This window comes from Dioscorea cayenensis, chromosome 17, assembly GCF_009730915.1.
Source record: "Dioscorea cayenensis subsp. rotundata cultivar TDr96_F1 chromosome 17, TDr96_F1_v2_PseudoChromosome.rev07_lg8_w22 25.fasta, whole genome shotgun sequence".
NCBI classification, from domain to species: Eukaryota; Viridiplantae; Streptophyta; class Magnoliopsida; order Dioscoreales; family Dioscoreaceae; genus Dioscorea; species Dioscorea cayenensis.
The window spans coordinates 17,691,112-17,697,642 of NC_052487.1; positions in this window are offsets into that span (position 1 = coordinate 17,691,112).

Sequence of the window (6,531 nt, forward strand, 5' to 3'; positions counted from 1 at the left end):
AACAATGATACTCTAAGGTTCTAATTAATATATATAAACTCCGAGGGTCATGCATGAGGTTTTGAATGATTCCAATTAAAGTAAGAGTGTGAGTTAAAGAAAAATTATAATTTTTTTTTAATAAAGTGTACAAGTTACATCAGGATATACACCAGTGTAAAATTAATACTATAATAAGTATATGTTCTCATTATATATAAGCTAAAATTTAAATATGTTTTTTTTTATAAAAATACAAATATCTCATGTAAGAAATCAGTATTAATAAATCAAAAAATTATTGGTTTAAAATTACATGCATTGTGTAAAAAAATTAAATTAATATTTGTTATAGTTATTAGAGATAGTAGTGTGTTTTGTGTAAAACGAAATATTGGCTTAAATATATAAGTTTATGGCTCCACACTACACTAAAAAAGTGCTTTTGAGGCGGTTTTCAAGACCTATAGAGGCGGTTATAACCGCCTCTATAGATATAGTGTTGGTTTTTTCACCCGTCTCTAAACCGCCTCGTATCAAGCCGGCTCTACACTTTAGAGCCGGTTTGTACAACCGTTGGGGTAAGTTTCATTTACAGAAGCGGTTTTTAATAACAAGAGTAGAGGCGGTTATAACCGCCTCTATAGCTACTAAGTTTTTATACCCACAATAATTTTAGAGGTGGTTATAACCGCCTCTATAGCTACTAAGTTTTCATTACCCTCAACAGAGTTTTAGAGGTGGTTATAACCGCCTCTATAGCTACTAGGTTTTTATTACCCCTCTATAGTTTTAGAGGTGGTTATAACCTCTAAAAATTATAAGGGCTAGAGAAACCGCCTCTATAGGAACTAAGTTTTCATTACTCCTCAATACTTTTAGAGGTGGTTATAACCCCCTTTATAGCTAATAATTCTTATATGTTCATACTTTTAGAGGTGGTTATAACCACTTCTAAATTTGTTCATTAATTTTAATTTATTTTCCTACCAATAATAAAAAAATTTGTTTAACCTGTAAATAAAAAACATAAATATTTTAATATATTAAAAAATATCCTAAATTCAATTTCATTTACTTTTATTGATAAGGTACGAGCTAAAGTGCAATATATTTTGATTAATAACAAAATATAAAAAGTTTAACACTATTTATGTACTTTCATTACAAAATATTGTTTGGGTTTGGGTTAATTACACAAAGTAAAAAGCTACGTGTATCCTCTTCATCTTCAACCATCTCGATCTTTAACAATGAATTCTTCAAAATCTGCAAAAACATAAAAAAAAAAATCCAATCTTTTATATAAAGTCCAGCTTCATTTTTGAAGCCAAATAACAAAGGTAGCAGAGGAGGATCAAGTGGTTCAAAGCACTCGGATGATGAAACAATAGAAATTGAGACTTGTTTTTCCTCTGAACAAAGCACACTCACGCATTAAACAATAGAAATTGAGACTTGTTTTGAGTTAATTTCTCTTTTTCTGGCATTTTCTTCTTTTCCATACATGATTGTCATGCACACGAAGCTCGTGTTGAAAGGCCAGTGAAGATAGTATAGGCCAATTTTGAAGTGTAATAAACCAGCAACTAAATTCATCTAAAAGCTTGCAATGAAAACATTATAAAAAAAATTGAAACAACTAACTGTTTGAGATATTAAAATCTACAAGCCAAGTTCTATACATAACATAGATCAGACAAAAACTAAAATTAAAGAAAAAAAAAACTCCTATATTATTTGGTAAGCCATGTCATAAAATTAGATTAGCACCTTATGGAGATAAAATGCTTATTCGGAATTTTCAATGAACTTCATTATCGCAGTTTGGTCTGAGGAGGCTAGAAGAATTTCAAGTACTGCGCTTCATTCCCATAATCCAACGAAAAAAATAACGGATTAAAATAATTGAAAGGGATAAGAAAAAAAATGTATGAGGAGCTACTCATAGTTGGATCAGCAAGCATTACTAATTGGGCACCTCATATCTACAAGAGCAAAGGAGTTACTACAAAAAAATCTTGACTGAGAAAGGCACAATTGAGGTGACTATTTAACAAAGAAACATTGAATCTAATAAGACAACCAATATTACTATAAGAATGGAAACGATACCTTTTTCTTTAGTAAGATTGTCCTTCATCAACTCCAAAGGATACCTATAACTCGACAAACTGAATGCACAATAAAGGTTAAGAGCAAACCAAATATATCCTTGTCCAAAAGATTCACAGACATGCTCAAGATATCTAAACACCCTTTCCAAACTACTTGGCAAGCAAACAAGACCACTCTCCATTTCGGACATCCTTCTTAAGATGATAACATTCACGTGAATAATGACTTCATTTGTCATGAAATTCATTCAAAATTAATGAACCAGTGAGAAATAACTACATTATTGTTTAGACAAGCATTGCAATAGACCACAAGTTTGTAACACAAAAATTTTAAATCTAGATACAAACTAGGGATGGCAAAATAATATCACACAGATATTTTTTAAAACAGAGATGGCATTATAAAGGATGCAGGTTTGATTTCATGATTACAGCAAACAGTACATATAGATGTCGGTAATATGGAAATGTAAGCCCCAAAACCATTGACTTAGAGCAAACTTTCACATTCGCCAAGTTTTTAAAACAATACCTACTCACATAATCAATCAAAACAAAAGCAAATGATTACCTTTCCCAAGTTGATCATGACACACCACTTGGCGGCACGGAACTGTACTTATTCCAATGCACCTCATCATAACTATTATTTGAAGAAAAAGGAAAAGGAAGAGAAAAAAAACATTGGCCAAACTAGATATCACACAATCATTGATTTCGTCATGACTTTTTCTTAATGACTAATAATCAAAGAAATTCACTGCTGTGTAATGTATCGAGATTACTACTGCCAAACTTTTATCTAAAATTATTGAAACACAACTGTTGATTTGTACTTGACAGTGCCCTCGCAGAGATCGAGCAGATAAAAAGAATGGTAAAAATAAAGTTAATCCTCCATATTATCCATTTAATGCTCCACTCTGCAGACATATCACTCCATCCAACAATATAAAAAAAGCACAAAGACTGGCCATCACACAGCACCTATCCCTTTAATTTGTTCTTTCAAATTCAACCTTCTTTTTCCTTATCCGAAATATACAACATTTTTTTGAGAGAGGTTCCCTACGGAAATTCCTCGAGAAGTGGAGAAAGCTTAACACAGAGTTGTTAAGAAATGCAAGTATTATCATAGTGCTTCTTGTGTTGCCACACCGAATGAATTTCATGATGTACGTTCCCACTAAAACATTGGTCCATTGCTGATTATGCTTTCTAACTTGTTAATAAACTTACAGATATATGGCCTTACATATGGTAGGTGAGAAAAAATTACAAAAGTGAACCCAAATTCATCTCGCCTAATACCCGTAAAAAATTATAAACTCATAATAACAAACTTTTCAGCCTTTACGAAATTAAACCACCTTACAAAGTTATTAATGCTTTAGCATGAATAAACTCAAGTGACAAACCAATCATTCATCCAGTCATATAATTTCTATAAAGATGTTCATTTTTTTTACCCATTTAATGAATTAAAAAGTGAGTGATTAACCAACCAACAAGCTCACTATTCAGGGCACATTTCATACACATATTGCCTCCTTACAACTCCAAAGAGAGCATATGTTCAGAATAGTTTAAACGAGAAGCACAATATATTCAAATCGAGGGGTTAATAGATTTAGGAGTGAAATCTTTTACAAAATAACCTAACTTTCAAAAACATTCTTATAGGTTTCCCCACATAGTCTTATGGGTTGTGGATAGGAAAACTTATATTAGGATAAAAAAAGAACATGAGAGAAACACCTAAACAAAGCTATGACAAGGAAACATGAAAGGCTTGGATTAACAACAATTAGGAAATTAAAAAAAATGCTTGTTGAAGACATAAGACAATTTTAAGCTTCCATATGCTTCAAGACTATGTCAATGAAATAATAGATTGAACATATTACACATTCATCTACAGAAATAAGAACAACCACTGGTAATGTGTACCTTTGCCCTCAACACTACCGTTGAACTCTTTAAGCTTCCATATACTTCAAGACTATGTCAATGAATCAAGTACCTGATTTAGTAGATAATATTTGTGACAAGAATCTAAATAAATCGAGGTTTGCTCCTAGCATTAAGAATTGTGACCATAATTCAAGCAAACAGAAACAAGTTGAACAACTATCCAAGAAGGAAATTTCCATCCGGAGCTCAAAAACCTAACAAACCCTAGATTAATGAGAAGCGAAGAAAACGGCTCTATAGAACAAGAAATCAGAAATTAGATACCCTCGATTCGGGAAGCGGATTAGGGCAACAAATGAGGGATTGAATCACTAATAGTAGGTTTGAAAGGTTAAAGAACACCAATTTGAATGGAACTTTCTACACCAATTTGATTGAGGGCGAAGATCGACAACCGAGAATGAGCAGGGAGGGTCTCCGGCGGTGGTGCGGCGAAGATTAGCAACCGACGGATGGGAGGTGATCGGAGAGGAGATCTAATGCTTTGGATTCCGACGGCCGGGAGGCGATCGGGAGGTGATCGGAGATTTTTAGAGAGTGCTGGGGAAAGAGATATTTAAGAATGTGAGTGAGTGCTAGAGAGTGTGTGTGTGTGTGAGAGTGATTTTTTTTTTCATTTAAAGTAGAAGGGTTTTTTGTTAACCGGCTGTATAGGTTACTATTAAAAATATTTTACACAGTTAACGAGACGGATTTTTAAAAACCCCTCAATAAATCCACCGCTAAAAATTAAAAATGGTGTAGTGCCACTATTATTGGTTCAAGCTTTTAGTTCAAAGCAAACATGTGCATATCATTATCAAAGAAAATGATTAGGCTTTGGAATCATTCATTTGAAGACGTATAAGATAGATTTTGAAAAAGGCGATAAGCGCCGAGAGACGCGAGCAATACGTGGAGGCGCTAGACTTACCATGCGAACCGTGCCTCACTTACACGAGATGGGGATCGAACTCGAGGCCACGTCGACAACTCGAGCGAAGCACGCCTGTACGAGGAATCAGATGTATAGGCTCAAGATGGTGGATTAGCTAAGATAGATATTTTTCACTAAAAAAAATGACTTAGGATTTTTCAAAAATAATTATGATATTATGAGATTTTATGAAAATTTATAATTATTTTTAAGTTTTTAAATTTGTTAAATATTTATTTTAAAAGATACGGAAACTAGTTAACTTATATATTTTCATTGCAATATATAAAAAAGAGTAGATTTTTGACATGAGATATTTGATTGTCATGTTGAAGATCAAAAGTTCAATTTTTTTTTAATATATAATTGAATTTAAAACCTAGTGACACAGTTCAATTTCCTTTTAATATACAATTGAATTTAAAACCTAGTGGGTGTGTTACGGGTGGTTCACATTAAATAAAAAAATAAAAAGAAGAAAAAAACAAAAATCTAGTGAACCTTAAAACGCAACGTGAAGGTTCTGTTAATGCGGACCAATAATTTTCAAAGTACTAATTTTGACAAAAGAAAAGGAATGTAAAAGCAAGTAAAAGTCATAAAAAGAGCTCTGGGTTGGATGAGAATGACATTCAAGGCAATTTTCTCTACCTTTAAACTCATTCAAAAAAGCTCTTAATGACTATATTAATGTGTACATGAGAAAAATAATAACATCTTAATACTTATTTGTAATTTTTTTTAAAAAATAGTCTACAGTTTTAGTTCATGAGAAACAATAGTTTTTTAAAAAATAATCTTCAAAAGTAAATGAAAGTCATAAATACAACTTGATTGTGAAATAAAATAAATGATTGTCCATATCTAAATAATTATTATATTAATCTCAATTAAATTAAGTTAATTAGTGGACCATATTATGTTGATACATATACAAGTAAATTCACAATTAGTTTTTAATCAATATTAAATATTTTTATTTGCACAAACTCATGATGGTCGATCTGTTCCCAAAATTAAACTTTTGAAAATTAACAATATATAAAAATAATAAAAATTGTTTTATTGGAAGTTGAAAAATATATATGGTGTCTTGTCCACTAAAAAAACATATATATCACAAAAACATTTAAAAGTTAAAATTTGATTTTATACGGAATTTGTTAATTTTGAAATCCTAGGACGGATGGATATATTTTTTTTTATATAAAAAATAGATAAATCACATTCATTCGTAAAAACACAAGCTACATCAAAATAAAGCCACAAATCTACAAGAAGTGGGGGAACCAACTACAACACCACAAAACCCAACAAGAAGAAAGGACTCAAGGAAGAGAAGGATTTCTCTAGAAAGCAAACTCCAACACTAGACTTTTCCCTGGGAAGAAAAATGCTCCGGAGGGACTTGACTTCTCCCTATATATATATATATATATATTTACCACACAATTATCATATTTTGAGTAGAATGAGGAGGGATATTCTATATTGAGATAAATAAATAAATAAATAAATATATATATAACCTCAAAGTTCATG